Raw genomic sequence first — 27,761 nt, 5'->3', positions numbered from 1 at the left:
TCCCATTCATCTCCATTCATCCCTATATTCACTAATTTCCCCTTCCCACCTTCATACATTCATATTCATTCATTTTCCATAAAACCCCCTTTTCCTAAGGTCAAAATCCTTTTTGCCTAGGAAAAGTGAAAATCCCATGTTAAATTCCCTTTTACCCAAAAAACCCACAAAAATATGTTTACCCTAAGTATTGATGTATATATGCGAAAAGCAAATAACCCACGAAAAGCATAATATTAAGTATATTTCCCCTTTTCGCATATATTTGCCCTTTCTTCTCATATTTTCATATTAACACTAACCTATAGTATTAAACCCCTAAAGGTCCCTTTTCCCATATATTATTAAATAACCCAAAACCCTTAGTTTTATTATAAAACTATATATTTAATAAAACATCGCATCGGCAGATCGCAAAACTTTTAACATGAATGCACTCTCCCCGCAATGCGATATGCCATTGCGATGGGCCCAGACTCGACCCAAATATATTTCATATTTCATTGCCATATCGCATCCGCCTCCATCACAAGTCCCGGCTAAAAGCATTACCCTTTTCCATTGCGATCTCCAATTGCAATGGGAACCCGTACTTGACGCAATATATATCATAACTCATTGTCATTTTGCATCCGCCCCCATCGCAAGTCCCGCTAAAGCATATACTCTCTGCCATTTACGATCTCTAATATGTGACGGGAACCCGGACCCGACACAAATAGATTTCATGTTTTATTTCCATATCGCGTCTGGCCCTTATCACATTCCTTTGCGATGGGTCTTCCTCCGCAGAACCCCAATTGCGATATGCGATGAACCCGAACCCGACGCCATTTATTCTCCCGAATTCATATTATTTCAAGTTCACCATACCATGTTTTGCGAAGGTTTTCTTTGTTAAAATGTTTTTTTATGATTTTAACGAAGAACTAACCTAAACCTTTGTTTAAATATAAAACACCGCTAATCTGGGTTTTTAACCCAAAATAAAGCCATTGCCTCTATCATTAATCATTGGGACCATCTGTTTTTCTCTTTTGCTCCAAAACCGTCCAATCTAATTCATTCAAATCCAACGACCCTCGTCAATTTTAGGTTGGCTCTCTATACGGGCATTACCCACCCAAAAAGCGGTATTCCACTGACCTCCCTTGCTACGTGTCAAGCTCAGATCATTTCGGGTGACCCTCTTCCAAAACCGCCCATGCCTTATAAGCAGTGTGATGAAAACCAAAACCGCCTCCCGCATAACGACAGAACGGCCACTATTCACTTTGCGCCATAATTCGTAAAGTAGATTGTTTTTCCGTTTAAACCAAAAATCACTATTTTCCTTTGTTTTCCCTGTTTTCGCAGTAAACCCTCCATAAGCCTTTGCGACCAATAAAGCCATTATTTTACCTTCCAATACGCTCTGGACTCCTTCCAATATCCTCCTGAGCTCTATAAAGCCATTGCAGACCTTCTCTGTCACCTATGTTTTTCTTAACAGTTTATGTGTTTTGTAGATAAAGACTCCTGTTCCAGGCTTACAAAGGAAAAAGCCTGCTACAGTTGGAAGATGAATACAAAGATCATATCAAATTAATTTACCATGTGACGTAAAATCTAAAAGGAATTACTGTTGAAAAACACAGTAAAAACTTGAAATACACAGTAAAGGTAAAAGAACACAATGAAGACTACTAAGCAGGGTCAAAGGATATTCATAGAGTTTAAAGAGTATTAGATGAAAGATCAAAATGAAGAAATCAACTAGCGTAAATGATACAAACGATCAAGCAACTTACAAGGGAAAAATATCAAACAACAAAGCCAGCACAACCTGAATAAAAGGGACAGCAAGAAGCAGTTCAAACAACTACCCCTATCTTCTTATATGAAGATCTTTCCTTTCCTAGAATAAATCTTAATCAGTTTTAGGATATTTTCTTAAGTTTCATTATTGTATAAATAACTCTCTTCTTGAGATGTTAATGGTTTGAAGTTCAAGAGTCATTATTCATTGCTTGTTAAGTTGTGACTGTTCATTCTACTTTGAACCTGGTTGCACCTGTGAAGGAAGCTTTTGTAGATACTTGATGTACTCAGTTTTTCTGGAACCTTAATACAAAGCAGAGGATTCTGAATTTGGTTTTACACAGTTTGTGTTATCCTGTAAGTTTTTCCAGTTATCAATCATTATGTTTTTCTTCATATGCTTATGACTTATAGAGATATCTAGGTAGGAACAATTGTGTCTCAATTAATTCTTATAAGCTCCTGAAGTGATCATCTATTAAGAGAATGGATTAATGAACTGTATGTTTAGCTAATCCCCTCTAATCAATAAATCATCAGCATCTTATGTAAGCTTAAGTATATTGCCTTGAACCTTTGGAATGTAGTTTAGAAGGTTTTCACACTTATGATTGTTCTATTTTACAGTCTGGAAACTATGATAATAATATTATTTTCTGTCTTCTTCTCACCACTATTTTGATCTATATCACTGTGTAAAACTTTATAGCAGCTCTTTGCTGAGATATTAATATAACCCAAAGGATTAAGTATTTCAATACTACATCTATCTTTATAAATTGGTCTTCCAAAACTAAAACCAAAAACCCCAAAATAATTATTTTAGATGCTCTGGCATTGGTAGCTGACCTACTACTATCTCAGAGGTACAACAATTACAATGAAATATTTGTACAATGAAACATTGACTATGACAAAATCAAATTTATTTAATAACAAATTTTATCAATTTCTAAAAACTATAGTACTTATGATACGATATATTATTTTGCTGAAGTGGAAAGCAAGATCTCATAATACATTAAATTATGAGTTTTATTTTTCAAAACGGTTTGAAAAACTCCATATTTCATTTTGCAATAGTGAATGCTAAATTAGTCTTTGTAATTAATTTAGTTATACACGTGGACACTTCATTTTTTTTAAAGCAAATAAGAACTCAAAGAACTCTTGCTATAATCCTATCAAAGTTTTAAATATTTATTTAATAATTAAATATTTAAATTGTCATGTGGAGAATACACATTGTTTTTGTGATCATAAGCTTGCGGTGGAAACAAAGAACCATAATTGTAGGAGCTTGTTTCATTGTGCAGAGCCTACCTTATGTGAAGCTTACAATGAAAGATTTCATTGTGTAGAAGAAGCTTCATCTGCACACTGAAAGCTTTCATTAAAAAAATATAAACCTAAAGATCATAAATATAAATTAAAGTTATTTAATAATAAATTTTCTCAATTACTAAAAATAATTAATATTATTATGAAAGTAAATCCAATGTCATTTATGAATGCATGCAGGAAAGCTAGAGCTCCTAGTATCAATGTTTCGTTGTAAGGAGTTTTTTTTATGCGTATCTTACAATGAAAAATTTTGTTGTTCAGAGGAAGCTTCCTTCGCACAGTGAAAGCTCCGCATAAGAAAAGTTATGCACAATAAAACATTAATTATGAGAAAATCAAATATATTTAACTATAAATTTTATCAATTTCTAAAAAAAACATAGACTATGATACAATAAATTATTTTGCTAGAGTTGAAAGCAAGATCTCATAATAATTAAACTATGGGTTTTATTTTTCAACACTTTGTGAACAAATCCATATTTCATTTTACAATAGTCAATACTGAATTAGTCTTTGTAGTTAATTTAGTTATACACGTGTACATATTCTTTTCTTAAATCAAATAAGAATTTAAAGAATTTATGCTAGACTCTATATGTGCATATTCCCTTTGCACATATATAAAATGTTTTCAAAGTTTTAAATATTTATTTTATAATTAAATATTTGACTTGTGAAGCGTAGATTTCTTGTGCGGAGGTTACAATGAAAGCTTCCATTGTGTGAAGGAAGCTTCCTCTGCATAGTAAAAGCTTCACACAATGAAACACTGACTATGACTAAATCAATTTTATTTATTAATAGATTATATCAATTTCTATGAGAAAACATAGATAGAAAACAATTTTCATTGTGATATGAACACATATAGAAAACCTTTTTCATTATGATATGTCATTGTGCAGAGTGCGAAAATATGGAGGAATCTTTCATTGTGCTTCTTCTGCACTTCACACAACCTTAAACAATTAATTAGTAGTAGAGGTAGGGACTATGTTGCGTTGCAACTATTAATCTTGTTACGAGAATAATGTTGAAGGTGAAAATGTGTGATGCCATCACCCTAATCCCATGCATATCATGATTTATAGAAAAAAAGGGACTTAAAAAACATATGAACCCTTATGAGGAATGAATTTCCCATAGTAAAAGGGGGTTTCAAAATGATAATAAGAAGCTTGCAAAACAAGCTTTGTAAACTTCTAATTCTCCATCACCAGTCACCACCATAGTTGATTAGATATTGATCCAGGACTTTAATGATAGCTCAAATTTCAAAGTGTTTGAAAGAGTGTTGAACTTGAACAATTAGATAGATCTCATCTTCCTGATTTCGGTGTCGTGAACGGTTCGAAAAACTGACACCGTATGAAGATGTTATCGCCATTTGAAAAAGTCCAGTAAACTGCGATTTCCAAGGATTAAATGATTTTTGGAAAATATTAAAAAAAGAATATTCCAAGGAATATTCCCCAAAATATTCTTTTTGGGTGACCAATTAAGAGCTGACATGTGGCAAGCTCGGAGGCTGCCACGTGGTCTTGGAATGGTCATGTAAAATTATGTTGGGGTCCAGGGGGATCGAACCCGTGACCTCCGACAAGCTAAACAGGTGCGCTACCAACTTCGCTACATATGTTACTTAAAATTCTATGGTCACATGTAATATTTATGTTGTAAATGTTTGCGGTTTGGGGGCTAGATCACCAACGGTCCCTGTAACCTTGGCCACATGCCATGTTTGTGAAACAGTTTGGCAACCAACCACGCGGTTGCGCCAAAACCGCTAACCTTATCCCTAACCGCCAGGAGATAACCCATCACATGCACACCCAATGGTTAAGCTAAAGGTCAACCCTGGTGGTCAAGCTTGGCGGAGCACCAAAAAAGGGCGGTATGCCAAATTTAGTGACAGTTAACTCCAATTAGCCAAATTTAGTGGAGGATCTCTAGGGCAAACTGATTAAATGCACTCCAGAAGTGATTTTCGACCTAAGAGAGTGAACCAAGAGGCTAGATAGTCTAATTTAGGCCTTCTGAAGCCAATGGAACAATCCAGAGAAGCTAAAGAAGCCATCTTCAAGGATATTTTCATCCAGGGAGATTTTGGAGCTCAGGGCCACTAGGGGTTGGAGGCAGTTGCAGGAGCTACCGATATCCGTTCTCAATGAAACAACAACCATTCCTGACTATAATGAGCCTTAGGAATCCATTGCAAGGGTTTACAAAAGAATTTGAAGACTTCTAAAGGCCGAGATGCTACAGGGAAGTTTGAGGCAGCCTAGTGCCAACCGTGGAAGACGGCTTAGATCGGGGATGCAGTGCTCATTTTGAGAAAATGAACAGTCTATTGTTGATGTCTGATATGTACTGGAGATAGTAGAAGAGGTTTCAGAGACATTTGAAGAATTATGAAGGAGTTTGTGCCATTAAGAATCTCGGGGAAGCTCAGTGCATTGATTGAAGGAATCATGTCCAAGTGTTATAGACATATTTGGGCACTGCAACCCCAATCACATATGTCCATAAACCAAGGGCTTCTAAACCCCTAAAAGTGTTGTTTCATACCCTAAAGGAACAAGGTCAGCTAATTACATCATTTCCCAGAATTTCTTCCTGAAAAACTACTCATAACTGGTCAAAACTGGACCATACAGACTGCTCCATGCTGAGGCTGCGATGCATCTCACCTATTACACATGGGGGGTGCAATGAATACTAGAAATCCCTTATATAGGGTGCGATGAGCGAGAGCAAACAAATGGCAGAAGCAGTTTTCTAGGTGGAAACTTAAAGAATCTTCTAGAAACTGCTCATATGACACTTGCCTCTCTGAATTTGCCCAGGGATGAGCAAGAGATCATGAAATCTCCAAGTGGAACCAAGAACTATTAGTGAAATAACACTAATAAAAATCCCAGAAGCTAACTCACTCTCCTACAAACATCTTTATATGGATCCCTCATCTTAGAGATCCAAGAGGTTGGAATTTTGTAATTTTCAAGGAAGTGTTGTTGGTTTCTCTTTGAAGACATTGTTGGGTGATCTTACTTTCTATGAGGTGAAGAGGGCTTTCATGTTGGGAGGATGATGCTGGATCAAACAGCTTGGTTGTAATCCTCTCTTCTACTACTATCAATAAAGATATTTGAGTTTTCCTCCATATGATTGTATATCTCTGAATCTTGTATTTGTATATGAATTTATATGGTTAATGTACATCTGATCCTCAATTATTTATGGTTATAGATCTCTATGCTTTGATGGTATTTTGCTGCCTTGACTCTATAGGTGTTCTTTGAAGTGGGACAAGTGAGAAAGGAGTGGCGAAGGCTTTATCAAGGGAGAGAGGAAACGAGCAAGGAGACTAGCGAAAGACTGAGGTTGGTACTCTCTGCTTCTCTCTCATCTATCTCTCATAAAGGAAAACACAAGTAACTTTAGTTTGTTTGTTTCTAAGATAGTTACCTGTCTTAGTGGGACTAGCAGCTCTGAATGGACACTAGTTTTCCCGATAAAAAAATGGCGACTCCACTGGGGAGCGAATAGTTTGTTTATTTTGTTACTGTTGTTTGCTTTATAAACCACAGACGGAGCCTGAAGTTAAGCCAGCTAGCCTTCGAACTGCTTTTGCTATGCAACTGCAAAGTAGATCAACACTGCTTCAGTCAATCTCTGGGTTGGTTTATGAACTGAACATCTAGCTTGCAAACATCCTAAGTGCCCTGGTGGTAGCTCAAATAACCTTATTAGATCAGCCCCTATACTTTGTGTTTACTGACAATCGTTAGCTCAACCTAAATCCCTGAACTTAGCTGCAAACTGTGAGTGAAAACCAAGCTCAGTCTCGTCCCTAGACCATTGCACTATCTCTTATTGGCAATCTGGGTGCATCGCACCTCCCGTGTGTTGCGGGTGAGATGCATCCCTGTTTCCCTGTGTTACAGGTGTGGTGATTGAATGAGACTGTTTCTGCCTCTAGATTTTGGTTTTTTTTTTTCATTGTCTTTAGCTTTATTCAGTAGTTTTTCTGTCTATGATCAGTATATCACTGTTGAAACCATCTTCCTTTGCATTATTTCAACCTCCATTAGAAGGAATTGTGAATGTTTTTTTATGTATTTTTCATCGTTTACAGTTCTCCTTTGCAAATAGTAGCTTAATCAAACTGTCGTCTTTTGATTTGAAAGTGTCGCAAGTGTTGTTTTTAGTCAAGAAAAATAGTGTCGTAAAGCAGTCCTCTTTTAGATAGTCGATTACACTTTTGCCATTGTATTCGATTTGAATTAATAGTATTTCAAGTGTCGAAAGCAATTTTAAATTCGAAATTGCAAAGTGTCGTCTTAGCCTTCCTTTCGTTTTTTGAAAATAAAATTGTTAGTACTGTTGCTTTGAAAGAAGATAGTTCAGATCTATACTTATTTTTCTTGTTTCATTCTCACATTAAGGAAACTGAAAAACAATACATGCATGTGCATTTGCATTTAGACTGCATGCTGAAATTGATTTAGGAAAAGTGCATCTAGTGTGTGCTCTCTGCTCTATGTTGAAAGAATTTCATTTCTTTTCCTTAGTAGCTAGGATTTTCATTGTAAAACGAAAGTAAATGACTGTTTATCACCTTAGATTGCATATTTAGGAGTTGTATATCTACATCACGCGGTGAACCTTAAAAGCAAACTTCTTAAGAAAGATCAATTGTAAAATAAACCTCAATGAACATAAAAATGCTTTGGAACCTAACGCACAACATTTAGAAGTCTAGGCTAGAGACGTATTCCGGCGTCGTAAAGCTTGGTAACTATTGCTTTCATCGTAGGTTGGGTGATTCCTCCTCTTTGAGACGACAATTGCCAGTATGGACTTGTGCTCCCACGTATCGTTGAGTATATATTGGGAGACCACAATAGGCTACATCCTTTATCCTTAGGAAGTTGTGTCTGCCGCCCTATCGATTGCAATGCACTGAACACAACATTTGGGAAGATTGACTGTCGTACCATAAAAAGTATTCTGCAATTTTGCGATTGGTTTGGTAATCCCTCTGTCTAGATTTCCAGAGTAGTAACTTTCGTTCCTTTTCAAACTCAAAAGAAAAGGTCCATCTGAGCACTTGTCACTTCAGGCTCATTAAAAATCAAAGGCAACTAGAGTCATCTTTAGCTTTTTCTCGACTCTTAAAAATTGAAAAAGAAAGTTGTGTCAAAGCATCATAAAATTCATTTAATTTGTAATAAAATTTTCCCCTTTTTATTTTGAGTTGATCAAGTAATTCGCAATCGTGGAAGAAAGTCAATCAAAACCCCGTCATTCACGAAGATTAATGAGTCAACTATCTTTGACTCCGGAAACGAAACCATTCCAGGCCAAGCGATCTCGTTTAATTGGGTCAAAGACTCCTGATTTATTTGAAACTTGTGTTTCAACATCCTCAGAGACTCCAGTTACTCCAACTATTTCTAGTGTCCCTGCCTCTACAGAAGAAGTTCCACAGTTACAAGAGGACATTAGAACTGATCCTAGTGTAACGGTAAACACATCTATTCCTGAACCAGCTCCATCTAGGACTGATTCAGAAGGTGTCACCCCTCAAACATCTGTCGCTGCAGAGTGTGTACCTTCTTCAACACCAGAAATATTTTACGGACCTGATGGTCTGCCTCTTCCACCTGGACTGATTGCGATAGAAGAGATTGTGGAGGATCTTCCATCTAGTACCCCATTACATTTTGGAACTGGGATCCACCTATATCCTTCTAATTCAGAAGTTAGTCACACTTCATTGCAAGTTCCTGTAGAATCACTAGGAAGTCTTTTAGATAAACTCAATATGTCTAAACAACCATCGACATCTAGGACTATGTCATCCGATACAGTAGCAGTAGAACCTCCTGCCACTACTCCAACAATGTTCGCTGGTATATCATCTGTCCCAACTAGCTCTCAACTGCTAGATGAAGTCCACCCAGGGACTATTTCGACAGTATGGTCTGTTCTCGTTTGTTCATCCAGAATAATATCTGGAATTTCTTATGTTGAGTCTCAACAAATTGATCCTTCGCAACAGTATCAATTTGGGCAGTCTAGTCTACAAAGACAAATGTTCCCTTTGAACACTGGATTGCCACCATATGGGGGGCAATATGCCTTTTCATTGTTCCCTCCAGGAGAAAAACCATATGGGAGTTCACAACAAAATTCAGGTCAAACTAGAATTACATCCAGTGGTTGAGTGCCAACACTACCTCAACAGCCAAGATTTATATATTCAATGCAACCAAATCTACCTGTGTCGAATATTCCCACTACACCGGCTATTGTGACGGTGTCGCAAGTACAAGCGCTGCCTGTTGTATGTTAACCTCAAGTCTCTCAGGTCGTAATACAACAACCTCTTGTCTCAACGACTCAACCACAATTGCTGATTAGTGGCTCCTTAACTGAAGCAACTCAGGCTCAAACTAGTACTATCACCCCTCATCTTGGTCAAACATCCAGTATTGGACAACAACAAATGGTTTCACAACCATGGCTAGTGCAATATCAACAACCACAGTTCCAATAAGCTTACCGAGGACCTGAGCAACAAATCTTTGCGGGTAATGGACACCAGTATATTCAAAACGGTCACCATCAATCATATCATAATGGTTATGCCCATCAACCTTATCAAAGTTATCAGCATCAAATACATTATGCTGGTATGCAAAGACCCAGTGCTTAGGTGATCCCATCTTATCTTGGGTATGCTTCGCCAAACCTGAATCAACAGTTGCCTTTCATTGCAACTTTAGAATTACCAGGTCTGAATTGGCTAACAAATGATCCAATTGCTTATGCCCCTTGGTGGCCGGTGATTCCTCATAAACTTCCGTTAGATATTCCTAAATTCAATGGAAATCCGGGTGAAGATTCGTCGAATCATATGATGACCTTTCATTTGTGGTGTTTGTCCAACTCTCTCAATGATGATTCGATTAGGCTTCACCTTTTTCAGCGAACGTTAACTGGTCCAGCAGCAAAATGGTACATCGAATTGCCTAGATCTTAATTCGATAACTTCAACGTCCTTGTCACCACCTTTTTAACCCATTTTCAGTTACCAATAAAGGTACGAAACGGGAACGAAACTTCTTACCAATTTTAAGCAGACGATAGCCACTCACATATTTGATCATATTCATGAGTGGTGACGTCGTCGTCGAATGGTAAAAACATATGTTCCTGATCAGCTGCTAGCTGAATGGTTTATTAAGTCATTGTTACCTTCTATTACAGAATATGTGGCTAAGGGGGGGGGGGTTGTCATTGTAGAGAAAGTCATTGCTCGTGTGCAATATCTAGACTTGATCTATACTCATTCTGGCACACTCTATGACAAAATTCCTGATGCTCCTAGACCAGATTTTTTCGTTCCTCCTCCTCCTAAATCAAAAAAAGACTCTCATGCTGACGATGGCGTGATAGGTACAAACAGTACAAAAACCACAAAGGCTACATCTTAAAAAGCCCGTACGGTTTTTGGTCAAAATGCAAATGAAGAACATCTTGCCTTGAAGGTTAATGTTGTGTCGACAGACAAAGGCAAAGAACCGAAACAACCAGGGGGCAAGAAGAAAGGGAAAAGCAAAAAGAAGAAACAGGATGATTCGTCTCCTGAAAAATCTTTTGCAAACCCTTATGGGCAAAGGAAACCTCCTAGGCCATGTCACATATGTGATGAGGACCATTGGACGAAAGATTGTTCGTATAAAGCTGAGATTAAGAAGTTCTTTAAAAGTTCACAAACCTCATCAGTATTGACTGATCCGTTTCCAAACCTAGAAACCAATCTAGTTGCTAGCGACAATGCTTCCCCATCCCAAGCGCTTATGTTGTCCATTTCGAAACAACAAAATGATGCTTTGATATCGACAAGGAATAAAGATTACATGAATCCACAACTATTGAACAACAAGGCTGCAGATCAAGCTAGTAGTTCGAAAACAACTTCAATCGAAGTTGAGCCACCCATCATTCCTGAGCTAACAATAAAGCTGCCAAAGGGAGTAGTACACAAATCAACATTTAATCCTCGTGCCCGAGCAGCACAGAATTATAATATAGTAGAGGATCTGGCCCAATCGTCATCCGCTATGTCGACACTTGAAGTACTATAAAATTGCCCCTCCCAAAAGCAAGCTCTATTATTAGCAATAGGTGGGATTGACCCAGCGGATTCCAATCTCGTGGCCTTTAATCATAAAGGATTTGAACCTCAATTATAGCTCAACTCGCTTTCCTCATACAAGTGCAAGCCCTCAACAAAACTATTCATCGAACGATTATTAATGAGGGGGCATCCACTTGCATTATGTCAATGAGTTGCTGGAAAACTTTAGGCTCACCACCCTTGTCGAGATCATCAATGACACTAAAAGCGTTCGATGGATGAACATAAACCCCGTATTGGATTTTAAGTAACTTTCAATTTGAAATGGGCAGAAAAACAGTAGAAATTGACGTCGAAGTTATCGATGGAAACCTCAATTACAATATCCTACTAGGAAGGCTCTGGATTTATGCTATGGCTGCTGTTGTATCAACTTGCTTTAGAAAGATTCATTTCCTTTTCAAGGAGGAATTACAATCGTTGATCAACAAACCTTTCTCCCCAATAGTTCACAAGTTACATGAAGCGTTCCAATGATCCATGGAAGCTCTCATTCGCTTCAAAATGTTGGAGTAGGCCTACTGAAAGACCCTGCCTTGATGGGTACTTTTGCCCTACTGCCTCCAAGTAATCTGGCGGAAGTGGCCACTATAGAAACCTGCAATATGATATCTTCCATTCAGAAGATTTCCAAACATTTTGTTAGCATGGATCATCAACAGGTATTGCCTCCAAGCCCAATAGAGATTTTGTAGCAATCAATTTTCTCAGCCTAGGTGGAAAACCCAAATCAACGCTCATTGAGTGTTTGGGTAGATAGGTCAAAGGAATATGGCACCTCTTTAGATCCTTGGTCACATGTACATTATATAGACGAAGGAATTATTCAGTCAATGATGATAGGAGAGGCACCATGGGAACATTACCAGCATCGTTCCCATCTTCTGGATTACAACGAAGATTATTCCAGCGACCTTGATCATCCTTCAGTTTTTGATTTTCTATCAAATACTGTAAATACGGTGGATTCCGAGCGAAATCTGTCCAATATTGAAGAAACTATCGCCATAAATATCTCGATCAAACCTAATGTTGTAGAGAATATTCATGTTAGCAAATCTTGTTCTTCTTTAGAACTAGAAATATATTACGCTCTCTTTCACGAATACAGAGATGTCTTTGCATGGTCATATGAAGAAATTCCAGGCATTGACTCGAGCATAGTTGATCACAAAATCAAGATGTATCCAGATGTCAAATTGGTACGACAACGACTTCAATAGGTGCACCCGAAGAAAGCCAATGCCATCAAGGCAGAAGTTGAAAAACTTTTACATGCTGGTTTCATTTACCCGGTTCCTCTAACTGATTGGGTATCGAATATTGTTCCTGTGATGAAAAAGCAAGGAACGATTAGAGTGTGCATTGATTACAGGGATGTAAATCAAGCTTGTCCAAAGGACAACTACCCTACACCCTTCATCGACCAGATAATTGATGAATGCACTAGATGCGAAATCTTTTCATTTATGGATGGATTTTCCAGGTATAATCAAATAAATATCCGCCCACAGGACCAGTCGAAGACTGCATTTATATGTCCATGGGGCACATTCGCGTACCGCAAATTACCTTTCGGTTTAAAGAACGCAGGGGCAACCTTTCAGAGGGCTATGAATTACGACTTTCATGACATCAAGAACATCGTTCAACCATATCTTGACGATCTTCTGGCTCATTTGCGAAAGCGGACTGATCATCCGCAGCATTTGAGAGCTATATTTCTACGTTTCCGACACTACAAGATACGACTCAATCCATACAAGTGCGTGTTTTGTGTCGGTTCTAGTCGTTTACTTGGCTTCGTGGTTTCTAAGGATGGAATTCGACTCGATCCATGTAAGGTTCAGGGAATCATCGATATGCCTCCACCTTCAAATTTTCTTTAGATTCAGAAACTCCAAGGGAAAGCAAACTTTCTGAGGAGGTTCATCCCAAATTACACCAAACTTGCTAAAGGTTATACACGTCTTTTGAAAACAGAAGTACCCTTCAACTGGGATCAAGTTGCGCAAGCTTCCTTTGATGCTCTAAAGGAATCCCTAATAAAAGCATCATTAATGTACGCTCCTGATTATCAAAAAGACTTTAACCTGTATCTAGCTGCAGCAGATACAACCATCGCAATGGTTTTAGTTCAAGAAGAAAATGGAATCAAACATCCTATCTATTATTTAAGCTGAAACTTAAATGATACAGAAAGCAAGTACTCCTATGTTGAAAATTTGGCTCTTGCAACTATTCAAGCCGTACAGAGATTTTGACACTATATCCTCTTTCACAAATCTACCATTTTGTCAGATTGCAACCCTATGACTTACATTCTATCGCATTAGTTACTTGGGGGAAAATATTCGAAATGGATAGCTATTTTGCAAGAGTTTGATTTGGAATTCGTAAAATTCAAATCAAAGAAATCTCTAGTTTTTGCGGAGTTATTATGCGACTTCCCATCGTCATCCAACGATTCAACATCCAAAGCAACAATCGTGGATGAATCTTTGTTTATGATATTGTCAAGCGATCCATGGTACGTAGATATAATCATCTATCTCCAAACCCAAACATACAGGTCTAATACCTCTCGCTCAGAACAACGACGTACTCGATACCAGGCAAAAGACTACATGATCATCGGTGATACGCTTTACCGTCGCGGTATCGATACAGTTCTGCGAAGGTGCCTCACCCATGAGGAGACTGAAAAAGTCCTGAATGATTTCCATTTAGGAGTGTGTGGGGGGGATCAATCTGGTTACGCTACGGCACAAAAGATTTTACGAGTAGGTTACTTCTGGCCAATAATGTTCAAAGATTGCATAACCGCAGTTAGAAGTTGCCATGCTTGTCAAATCTTCGACCGCAAAACTAGAATACCACCCACACCTCTGCATCCAGTAGTTGCTGTTGGGCCATTCGCCAAATGGGGCATAGATTTCATGACAGATAACCCCACCTCAGCCAGGGGGCATGGGTATATCATAGTCGCAGTTGACTATTTTATGAAATGGGCCAAGGCGATGCCTACATTAAAAGCGGCGAAACGGCTGCTCTTTTCTTTTTCAATCATGTAGTCTCTAGGTTCGGTGTTCCACAGGCTATAGTCAAAGATCATGGATCACATTTTCGCAATCACATGATGGTTGAATTAACTGCCAAATTAGGATTGCCCCACGACAGTTCTACTCCATATTATCCGCAGGCTAATGGACAAGTTGAAGCGATCAACAAAGTCCTCAAGTGTATGCTTCAGAGAATGATTGAAACCCACAAACGGGATTGGAATTTAATCCTGTACTCAGCTCTATGGGCATACAGAACCTTGGTATGAAATGCGACTGGGTTTACACGCTTTCAGCTGGTGTATGGCCTGGAAGCTATATTACCAATTCAGTGTGAGATTTCATCTCTCAAGCTCGCAATCGACCTTCTCCCCGGAACTTTAGAGGAAGAGGCTCATTTCTTGGAACTAATCCAATTGGATGAAACCCGTCGTGATGCCACCTTGGCTAACGAAGCTCATAAGAAACTAGTTAAGGCACAATTTGACAAAAATGTCAAACCTCGTGTCTTCTTAGAAGGTGACCTGGTCTTGCTGTATGATCAGGAATCCGATAAATTGGGAGTAGGTAAGTTCCAATCTTTGTGGATGGGTCCCTACATTGTTAAAAAAGTGTTAGAAAAAGGAGCCTATGAGCTAGTAGATTACGATGGGATTCCACTGGCGCAACCCCGAAATGGGTTATACCTTAAGCATTACTATGCTTGACTAAGTGTCGTAACCTCTTTATATGCTTTTGTTACGTTTTTTGTTTTCGTCAAGAGTGATTGTTTTGGTTAGGTAATCCACTTTTACATTTTTTGTAGATGTCGAACCTATTGGAATCATTTGTTGGATATGCCAACGGAGCTAGTTGTAGTACGTGGAACCTATCTTCTACGGCCTGGGCCATTTTTGATCCAAGCGGCGAGTTAGTGAGTTTCAGAGGGGTATGTATTGGTCGATCAACGAAAAACATCACTGAGTATAGCGCGTTGATAGAACTGCTCTCTGATGCCATCACGCATGGCATACGCCAACTTGTCGTCAGGCTAGACTCTCAACTCGTCATCCTACAACTTACTGGCATCTATTCCATTCGAAATCCAACTATCTATCGTATGTTCCTAAGGGTCAGGATTTTGGAAAGGCAGTTTGATTCTATTCAATATCAACACATTTCCAGAAGCTTAAACACATTAACTGATTCATTAGCAAATTATGTGTTAGATAGACATTTGTAGCATTTATAAAAGAAAGCATTTTAATCAACAGTTGCATCAGGATCATATAACTTAACCAAAATAAAGCTCTGAAAATCAAAAATATATATAACTGTTTATAGTTTGTCAAAATGTTCTGTTTCCAAGACAAAATCGGTCACATGACCCAAAAACTCAAAAATGCAGGAAAAGCACCCTAGATTAATGGTGCTGGTGATAACAAGTCAGCGCCTATGCAATCATACGTAAGAGCCTAGTCCATCGACTCGGCACACCAGTAGTACGACGCTGTAATCTCAGAGCTAACTCATCGGTCCTCACATCCTGAATACCAAGGGTGAGACCCTCGATCTAATCCTAAAATACTACAAGGGTCTCGGCTACATCTAGATCACGAAGGAAAACCCTCCCTATAGCCTTTCCTGCTGGAACGACAGCTGTTACCCTCGGGCACACTGCTGATCGCACTGGTTCAATATCTGCACAAATACATGGGTTTGATTAGTCTTGATAACATTTAAAAGACACAAGAACGTTATAAAGATGATAAACAGAGATATGGTCAGAAGAACATAGTGTTAATGGTGAAATCAACATCTCTGACTATCGACACGAGTAGTTTTATGTGAAGTTCAAGCTCGTTAAAAAATAAACCTAGCAATGAGCAAATGTTCCCCCAGAGTTCAAGCTCATTAAAAAATGAACCCACCTTCGATAAATAACCATTGTGATCACATAATTATCAGCTTTTGAACCTTGGTCGTGTTCTTACCATCACCTCCACTTTTTTTTAGCCAATCATATGCCTCCATTTGATTGCTTACCCTTTTGAGGAACAACTACGATGAGTGATTCTATTAGCCACCTTCTTTACACTGCCATGATTGAAAAGTTCCAAACCTTACCTGGAACCAGTTGCTATCCAAAAACATCACTCATTCCTTAAAAGAAGAGTCTCCTTTAAGCTCTTTTCATCTGACTTGTAAAATATGAAAAGATTGCCAAGCAATTGGCCTCTATTGCTCGTTAAAGCGACCAGAAGTGCCATCCCTCCTCTAGATTTTAATATTTTTGGACCTAAGGGATCATTACACAAAAATATCGAGCGCTTGTCTTGTTCAACTCGTTAAAACTATCGAAAAGTCATCCCTTTTGTATTATTTTATACTTTTTCGAACTTAAGGGATTATATTATGAAAAAGGACTACTGCAGTTGCCTTTCTATCTCTTTTTAGACTCTCTAAAAGTGAAAAGGACCGAGTTATCTTTGTCGTTAAACTTGTTAAAACAATAGCGACAAACTTGTCCATGCAGACAAGAGCGAGTTTCACTGTTGCTAGGCTCGTTAAAACATAGTGACAGGTTTGCCCGAAGGGCAAATTATAGAATAAGCATATGTTATCCTCCTCAAGCTTGACAAAAATAAAGAGGTACTGGTCAGAAATGACTGGGGAAAAAGGGAAGAAAACTTGAATAACTTCATTGGTAGTAGGTCGCTCTTGAACATGACACTTTCACTCCGTCACCATGATTGAGTCGGGTTGGGTTATTCCATTCACCGGTCATATCACCATTGGTCCGTCGTACCATCCATTTTGGGGTTAACGCTACCAATCCATTTCAGTGTCACCGATATGTTCAAGAGAAGTCACTCAGAGAATTCACCAACCCAGCTAACGCCTCATCCACTGCAATACCTTCACTCTCCATTTTTCATGACCGCCACCCTGAACTTTGTATCATCAAATCGTTTTCATCTCCACAAAATAATTTGCTCTGTTCTATGTCATAGATGTGGGATTCATTAAGGCCCTCCTATGATGGGTCACTTCTTGTCGACATCAGCTCATTAGCCAAGAAGTTGACTTAGGAACAACCCTTTCAGTACTTTGAAGCTTGCATGCCTCAATGGCAAGTTTCTCACTTCTGGTGACAGGTTTACATCAATGGCCTTCGACCGAAAGATTTTGCGTGGTTTTTGACGTCAACTCATGTATTCACACCACGTGAATTGTACTGCGGTATCTTGAGGGTCATCATCATTATCTGTGATTCCTCTCATGCCTGTTAACAACGTACATCATTGGCTGGTAATTAGGCGATGTCTTTCCATGTTCGACATTAGAACATCTTTTCACATGAATCGACTTATACTTCAGGTGAAGATTGAACGAGTTTTAAGACCCCGGATCTTGTTTCATCCATTCGGGATGCGATATATTCAGGAAAATAAAGACATCAAATGTACATCACAGTTGCACAGATAATCATCCAAACTAAGGGATGATGGCTCTACCAGAATCATCAGTCTGCCACATAGATGATTGTCTGTCTTATGTACATGAAAATGAATTTATAAAGCTGAGCATGGGAATGCCTGCCTCAGCTAGATCATGAAAATATTATGAAGATAATGTATTGTATTGTATCTTATTACAGGTCACCTTCCAGTTCAAAAAACCTCAAATCCTCATTATAAAGCATTTCACTCGACATCAGAAGATTTACGACCTCATGCTTTAGGGGGAAACTGTTATAGACATATTTGGGCACTACAACCCCAATCACATATGTCCATAAACCAAGTGCTTCTAAACCCCTAAAAGTGTTGTTTCATACCCCAGAAGTTCTCCCTAAAAAACTACTCAGAACTGGTCAAAACTGGACCATATAGACTGCTCCATGCTGAGGGTGTGATGCATCTCACCTATTACACATGGGGGGTGCAATGCATACTAGAAAGCCCTTCTGTAGGGTGCAATGAGCGAGAGCAGACAAATGGCAGAAGCAGTTTGCTAGGTGGAAACTCAAAGAATCTTCTAGAAACTGCTCATATGACACTTGCCTCTCTGAATTCGCCCAGGGATGAGTAAGAGATCATGAAATCTCCAAGTGGAACCAAGAACTATCAATGAAATGACACTAATCAAAATCCCAGAAGCTGACTCACTCTCCTACAAACATCTATATATGGATCCCTCATCCTAGAGATCCAAGAGGCTGGAATTTTGTAATTTGCAAGGAAGTATTGTTGGTTTCTCTTTGAAGACATTGTTGGGTGATCTTGCTTTGTATGAGGTGAAGAGGGCTTTCATGCTGGGAGGATGATGTCGGATCAGACAGCTGGGTTGTAATCCTCTCTCCTACTACTTCTATCAATAAAGCTATTTGCGTTTTCCTCCATATGATTGTATATCTCTGAGTCTTGTATTTGTATATGCATTTATATGGTTAATGTACATCTGATCCTACATTGTTTATGGTTATAGATCTCTATGCTTTGATGGTATTTTGCTACCTTGACTCTACAGGTGTTCTCTGAAGCGGGACAAGTGAGAAAGGAGTGGCGAAGGCTCTATCAAGGGAGAGAGGAAACGAGCAAGGAGACTATTGAAAGACTGAGGTTGGTACTCTCTACTTCTCTCTCATCTATCTCTCATAAATGAAAACACAAGTAACTTTAGTTTGTTTGTTTCTAAGATAGCTACCCATCTTAGTGGGACTAGCAGCTCTGAATGGACATTAGTTTTCCCAATAACACCAAGGGATCTCAGATCTTTTTGCAGAATGATGACAACCATGACAGGGATATAGGTGGGTTTCTAAGCCCATTAGTTCAGTCAATAACCATTGGAGTTGAGTTTGGAACTTGTAAAAGAAATGAAGCCATAATCCCAAAGAGCCAAGTCAAATTGACAGAAGTTGAAGGATACATAGCCCACGATATTCAGGTGAACTCCTAGATTAAATTTTTTGTTATGTGTTGATGTTTATTTGTTGCATTATATGGCTGTTATGTGTGTCTAATATCAATAGAAACAAATCAACTTAAAGCACACAACAATTAAAAACAAACAAAGACATACACCTATTTCAAATACTTAATTCCGCAATTGTCAACATAAGCTAGATCAAATAATTGTTAAGCTTTGGAGTGAGAGGTTCTTGTAAGTGAATCAAGACGTTAAACCCTCATTTCAGATCAATATTAAGCCTCTATCCTACCACTGAAAGTTGATAGGGCATAAATTTGAATGAATCATCACTAGCACATGTTTCATTCAAATATATGCCCTATCAACTTTTGATGATAAGATAGAGGTGTACCATGATGGTGACAGGTGATGGAAAATTAGAATTTTAATATGGTATCAAAGTTGAAAGCTTAATAAAGCTAATTAAAGAAATGTAAAAGGCTAAGTAAGGGGTGAAAAACATAGTGTCACGGAAAGGGTAACTTAGCTAATGTAGGTGCTCCTCTACAAAAGCACTCATGGATGAAGGTATTGGATAAAATGTGTAAGACTATGATACCACTTATGGAGTCTACCCCTTGACCATATAACTTATCACATTCCCTTATTAATTGAAGGGTCAAACTAGGAACAATACCCCCCCCCAGGCCTTTTCTTTCACAATCATTCGGAGTCACCTAATAGGGGTAGTTGATAACCCTCCAATGCATAAGTTTGGGAACTCATTTAAGATCATAAGCTAGCATGAAGTTTGAATAAGATACTTAATTTTATCTACTTGCATGAATTTTGCATTAAATATGTCTCACTTCTTATGTTACATTGACTCGTGTACACATAATGGAGCTATCTTATTGGATTCCTTGAGTTATACTCAATTATGTTACATACATACACATGGTCATTTAGAGGATGTTGAATACTTGATGATAGATGTTGGATCTTTGCAGCTATGATGTTGCTTAGATGGGCTAGCATACCACTTAGAGAGAACATGAAGCCCCTTGATGTTTTTCACCCCTTTGAGGATATGGATACTTCCCTTGATGGGGATGGACATGATGATGATAACACTCCTCTTTGGAGAGGTAATCAAGCCTTTTGCATGATGACTTTACCATGATGATGGAGGGAATTGTGCATATGAAGTGATGTCACTACTGATGGAGCCCATTAACGATACCATACTATTTTCATTACACTGAGCATTGATGTGATAACGTTGCACTTGCTAATGATGTTACAAATTTTTGGAGATGTCTTGGAGCCACTTACCTCGATGAAATCATGGGGATACCTAAATAAATTGAAGAACATTGCATCATTATAATGATGATGTTGATTTAAGCCAACCTAGTCTGATTTGTTGGTGATGTGGCACTACTTGATGAGGAAACATGACAATTGGAGGATATGTTGTACTTTTTGGGAGGGGGCATGCCTTTTGGATAATTTTTACCATCTTTTGGAGATGATGTCACTCATTCCTGGCTTCTATACTCACATGTGTGGTATTTTGGAGGGCATTTTTCATGTTTTAACATTGCTTTTCATGTTAGAGGCATATTTGGAGGTAAGTTTAAGAACTTTCCACCTTGTATCATGGAATTTTCATATTTTAGTGGCTTTTAGCCTAATTTGAGGTAAAGAACTTGGTTTCCCCAGTATAAATAGGGGAGAACTTACTTTCTTTGGATCATTGCTCATTGGAGAGACATCACTTCTCTTGGAAACATATCTTTTCTCTCTTGTTCAGTATAGACAATTGGTTGAGCGATTACTCTTAGTAGACTTTGTGATGTGTATGGTTCTCTTTTCATGGACGATTATTGGTGAATTTGATTATATGTGATATTTAATGTGAATTATATTCTTCTATCTTGTTTATTTTTTATCAAAAAGGGTTATTAAATATTCACCATAGTTTTTTTTTTTCGTATTTTTATCTCTTTATTCTCCTTGAACAAGGTTGTCATTAATTTCTTTTCAAGTGACCTAATTTAAGCTCCCTCCCTTACTTCTCTTTGAAAATAGAAGAACATTGGGGTTAGAGATCTAACAAACAAAATTTAGTCTTCCTTAGCTCCTTGAACCTACATACATCTTCTTTCTTTCAAACTTGTTATTGTTAGACTCCATTAACCATACAGTGATAAAGGTATTGATATGATCTTTTGTGTCAATTATTTATTTATTTACAAAATCATTTTTTTTACTATTTTAGGGTAAATTAAGATTTAATTAAAATAAAATCATATATTTTTAGAATTTATTGACTTGGATGTTATTGTCCTAGGGTTATAAATTGTTTGGAATATAATGGAAAGATAAAGTGTCATTTTATGTGTATTTTCCAGCCCTAAAATAGGGATGACATCAAGGATTTTAAGCGTTAATATTTATTATTTGAACCACAAAAAGTTGTTGTAATTTACTCTCTTGTTTACTCTTACTTTTAGCCCTCATTTTTCACTTTATTGTCAGTTTTTGGGGCTAAATTTGCTACTATTATAAACTAGTTTATTACTGCAATTTATGAATTTATGTGCTAGTTTACCTCAATGAAGTGTATTTTCTTAACTGTGAGTGTTTAGGAACCTTCTTTGAGGCTTTATTGGTTAACCTAAACATATAGAAGAGCTATGGGACCCTTTGAAATTGAATATGGAAATTACTATTAAATCCACTTTAAAATCCTAATTGCCTAGTCCTTTTCCTTAGGTGGAAAATCATTTTAGAACCCTTAGGGGGATCTTAGCTTAGTTGAATAGGTTATTGGATCTATAAGATCTACTAGGTAATCCTCCCTTGTGTTCGATTGCATCCATCACTAAAATGAGGGAAGTAGTTGCTAAGGTGAGAATGGTGACACTCACATTTTTTTATATTGTTTTAGTCACCCAATGAGACTTTGTTGATTCGTAGAATATTGTGGATATTCCACTGGATAGTTGGTCACAAGAGTTCTGATAACACTATATTTAAAAATTCAAAATATACATTATTCGGGTTTTATTTTTCTTTAGATTTCTGGATATGTAGATTACGATTAATTGCATATGCATGCAAATTGAAATTATATAGAAAATAGAGAATAATGAAATGCAAACTCATAAACCACGATTGGCACACGATATGACTTGGTAAATCCTTTCGGGAGAAAACCCTGCTTGAAGGTGAGGCCACTCTGCTCTCTTTCTCTGAATATAAAATGGTTGTGAGTATAAGGAAGTATGGTCTATGGCCCATGGGCTACTACAGTGAACAAATCCTATTTATGTGATGTATCTGCTATCCCTCTTAGTTATTTTTGCTCATCTATAGAACAAATGCACTAAAAAAGAATGGAACCCCTTTTCCTCTTAGTGGCTTGGTCATAACACATCGCGATAGCCTACTAGTAGTTAGGTTTGAGTACCTCAACCCTTAACCAGAGTTACAATATGAACTCTTCCAAATTCTTCTTCATCATAATCACGTGTTTAACCCCTTTTCCATGAATAATGGGGGCTGATGTGTCATCCTTTCAAATTATGGTGGTGAAAACAGGAAGGTCAACTTCTCAGTGGCATAAATATTGCATATAGAGTTTGATTGAGACTATTCTTGCGTTGATGGAAAGGCCTTTGTGTGTAGAATATGAAAAAAAGGTGCCACATTAAAGTGGAAAAGTTTTACCCCCCCCCCCCCCCCCCCCCCAACAAACAAAAAATGTTGTTTGATGAATCAAAATGCTCCTGGGAAGTTTCAGACACCAATTTTCCAAATTGGGTCCTGCTGGTAAAAAGGTCTTGCTAGTTGATTCCTCCACTTTTTCCACTCTAAAAACATCAATATGGATGGAAAACTATCTAATGATCCAATCTGGATCACACCTCCCCATTTTGGAGGCTTTTGGTACTCAAAAGTTTCTACTAAATGAGGCGAGGAAATTTTTCCTCCACCTTCTCTCTAGTGTACTATTTATCTTTGCCTAGAAGTTGTCCTTTCAGCTAAATCTGCCAAAGGTCATGTTGCCCCTATCTTCTAGTTTTGGACCTCTTTTGCAAAACCACATCCTCTATCAAGTATGTTTGAGCAATGTCATACCATACCATACCATATCACATGTGTTCATATTGGGGGATATATATTGAGGAAAAAATGACGTAATATATTGAACATATAATAGGGGGTAAACCGTTTTTATATTGGCAGGTTTAAAAAATGGAGCTCAAATTTAATGAAAAAATATAAAGGGGTATAAAAAATGTTAATGAAAAATGGATACCTACAATATCTAGTGAAAGTAGGGGTTTTTTAAATTGGGGAGGTGTATTGGGTTCATATTGGTAGGGGGTTAAATAATTGTGATTTTTAGAGATATTTTCCAATATGTAGTCAAAATAAAGGTATTGTTTAGTATGCCACGAATGCACATGATATGTCAAAGGTTCATTGAGTGAAGCCCCCGAGAATCGTCCACTTAAGATAGGACATATTCCTCTTCGTGATCTACATGGAAGGTTCATAGAGCTACAGATTATCCACATTCACAACTAAGTAAATGCAAATGTATGAGGGTAGATTGAGTCTTTAGGTATTATCTCCAACATCTAGTATCTCAAAGGGAGTATATCACAGAGCCTTGATTTTATAACTAATACCTTATAGCCTCTCCTTGTTCAACTATAACCATACTCTATCTCCCACCTTGAACGACTTCATTGCTTTGTGTTGATCATGCTTAGCCTTGTATTTTTCCTATGACTTATGTAATGTCTCCTATACTTGTATATGGATTTTCTTGGTCTTCCCAACAATTTTTTCATCCCTCAAGGCATCCCCTGTAACATCCTCCCTCACTCCGCCTTGCTTCCCATATGCAATATCCAAAGGTGAAGCCGAAAAATATCCAAAAAAAGTTTCAAATAGGGACTTACCACTATAAGTGTGGGCTGTTATGTTATGAGGGTGTTTTATATATACCATATTTTTATCCTAGGTCTTCAAATTCTTCTGATTATAAGCCCTCAAAAGTTGCACAAACGTCTTGTTAATTACTTATGTTTGCCCCTCTATCTGAGGATGGAATGTTGTAGACCTATTCAACTTCTTGTCCATCTTCTCCCATAATGTAGTCCAAAATGCATTGAGAAGTCTCATGTCCCTATATGAAATGATGGTCCTTGGTATACCAAATTGAACCTAGACTTATCTAAAGAACAAGTTTGTTGCTTCTTTCCCATTGATGGTGTTTTTATAGGGCATCGAGACACACAACTTCTTGAATCTGTCAACTACCATGAATAGGTAGATATGTTCCTTCCTGGTTGTTGGTAAACCTCCCACAAAGTCCATGGAAATGCTTTCCTAAGTATGAGTGGGTACAAGTAGGGGATGATATAGATCCCATTTCCTATTACTAGGCTTGTTAGTAAAAACAAAGCATGCATCCTATTATGAACCTAGCTAGCTACATGTTATTGCATCTTGGGCCAATACGCATACCTATGCAAGTTTGCCACTGTCTTCCCTGCACCAAAGTGCCTTGAAACCTTGGAGGTGTGAGCCTCTCAGATTAGCTATAAATCCTCACCTTTAGGAACACATAACTTATCTACATTATGGAGTAACCTATCTTGGAGATGGTAGTCAACGACGTTGTCATCATCATGCACATGAATCTGGTTCTACAACTACTAAACACCTCCTTTAAGTCCTCATCCTCTAAATATGCCTCTTTGTATGCATAATGGGTGAATGGATCCATGTGCATTGAAGTTACCAAAGTTTTGATCTTTGATGTGGGTGGCCTTAAAAGCATGTCGACCAACTTGTTTGTGCTTCCCTTCTTATACTTGATCACTAAATGAAAATTCTGTAGAAACACCATCCACTTGTAATTCCTGGTCTACCTTAGCTTACTCTGGGCCTGCAAGTATTGTGGTGGCTGGTGATATGTGTGGGTTATTGTCTCCTTTCCCATCAGATAATTCTTCCACTTCTTCATAGCTTTCACTAGGGCATTAAGTACCTTATCGTAGGTAGGGTAGTTAAGAACTGCCTCATGAAAATCCTTCCTATCTACATTAAGTCTACTCCCATAACATACCCACTCGCATATGTCTCCACTTCGATGTGATACTTCAACTTTGGTAATGCCAAAATTGGTGCTTGATTGATATTCTTCTTTAGCTCCTCAAGGGCCCTCTGTTGATCCTTTCCCCACTGGAATCTCTTTCCACTTGTTGTTATGGCGTGGAGTGGTGTTGCTATGGCTAAAAATAAGGCTATGAATTTCCTTAGGTATTGTGTTCCCCCAATGAAACTCCTAATCTCAGAAAAATTAGTAGGAATTGAACATTTTATGATGGCCTCCATTTTGGTAGGATATATCTTCAACTGTCCTCCATCTATCACATACCCCAGATACACCAAAGACTGTTGTGCAAACACACTCTTCTTGAGATTCGCTAGTATCTAGTGTTTCTTTAATGTCTCCAACACCTATGTCAAACGTGTGATGTGCTCCTCCTAGGTAGCATTGTATACCCATATAACGTCCAAATAGAAAATAACAAATGAATCTATAAAAGGGTGCATTATATAATTCATTAACCTCATAAATGTAGTTGGTGCATTACATAGGCTAAATGGCATTATTAACCACTGATACGAACCTTGCATAGGTTTGAAGGTGAATTTCTATGTATCTTCTTGTTTGACCCAAACTTGGTGATATCTAGATTTTAAGTTCAACTTGGTGAAGTATTTCACTTGTTGTAACCGATCCAACAAATCATCTATCCTGGGTAGGAGGTACCTATTCTTGAGCATTATTTTGTTCAACATCATGTAATCAATGCACATCTGCTGAGTTCCATCCTTCTTTGGCACAATGATGATGGGTGACCCACTTGGTGATGTACCTAGTTGAATGACAACTTGTTCTAGTAGTTGCTACAATCATTTCTTCACCTCACTTGCTTCTATAATAGACTACATGTACAACCAAAATTTTGGCAATAACTAGATCTTGTGCTCCACTTCCCTCTTGAATAGTAACCATTTAGACTCTCAGAACACATCCCTATATGCTTGTATAAACTATTCTAGTTGTTGTTTCTATTTCTTAGTATACCCCTCCAAGAATGCCTTTCCTCTTATAGAATCTTCTATCAACTAATTTTCTCTTAAAAAAAATAAAACACACTTCTTGCTCGAACTGATCAATTTTATGACTTGGTTGACACTTATGAGGTAAATTTTTTACTATGCCTTTGTGTGCATTGATGGTGAATGATTTTACATCCTTGACGAGTCGATACTGGTTAGCTCTCAATATGAATATTTCATCTCACATGTACATGTAGGGACTTCCAAACATAATTTCACATGCATCAAGGGGACTACATCTAGTTTTACTTCATCAATAAAATCGGCACTGTTTTGTTACCTTCAACTCTGCATCCTTATTTACCCATCCCAATGGATATGGGCTTGAATGATCATGGACTTCCAATCCAAATTTGTTGACTAGCTCTACTACAATGAGATTCTCCTGCGATCCTAAGTCAAACATAGTATCGATCTTTGTCTTCTTAACCTATATCTTTATATGGAAGAGGTTTTTCATTTCTCATTGCTGAAGGCTACTTAAATTCACCTCCTTATGCACAACATATAAACAATCTTCTCATCCACATCTGAGCTACTTTCAACTTGGTTTCTTGAAATGTTGGCCATGAGATTCTTCTTTTTATTGTATTTCTTTTTGTTTTTCAGGTTAAGCTCTAGATGCAACTTCCAACACTTCTCCTATGTATGACCATCAAAGATGTAGTGGTTGTCGGAATCGTTGCACTGGTGTGTTACAACCGTCATATTTTTAACTTTTCCCTGTTTCCAATTTTTCTTCCCCTCCCTAGAAGCGTCTTGTTGCTCCTTATGCTTCGATTCACTCAATGATTTCCCTTTCTTTAGGCCTATGTCCTCCAGGTATTATTCTTGTACACAAGCCTCGTCCACTGATATGGGCTTGGATAACCTCACTTGCTTCCGTAAATGGCTACAGAGACCCCCCAAATACTTGAGGAATACATCTAGGTTTTTTTGGGAGATACCCAAAATTATGGATATGTTTCTGAACTCTGTGGTGTACTCCTATATGCTCTACCCCGACTTTTGCTTGAAGTAAAGCCACTAGATCCACTAGTCCTCTACATACATAATAGGGTAAAATTATGAATTTGTGAGCATTTTTAAGTCCTCCCACTTAATCACTAGAGGATCTCCCTCCAACCTCAAGGTCTCTGTGTGGATTTCCCACCAAGTCAGGGCATGATCCTCTAATTTTAGCTGTGCAAATGAAATCTTTTGTTCTTCGTCAATATGATGGACAC

The sequence above is a fragment of the Pinus tabuliformis genome, chromosome 8 (assembly GCF_031772625.1).
Source record: "Pinus tabuliformis cultivar Carrire ecotype Pingquan chromosome 8, CPIR1, whole genome shotgun sequence".
Lineage (NCBI taxonomy): Eukaryota > Viridiplantae > Streptophyta > Pinopsida > Pinales > Pinaceae > Pinus > Pinus tabuliformis.
Note: the sequence above shows the minus strand (reverse complement) of the source record.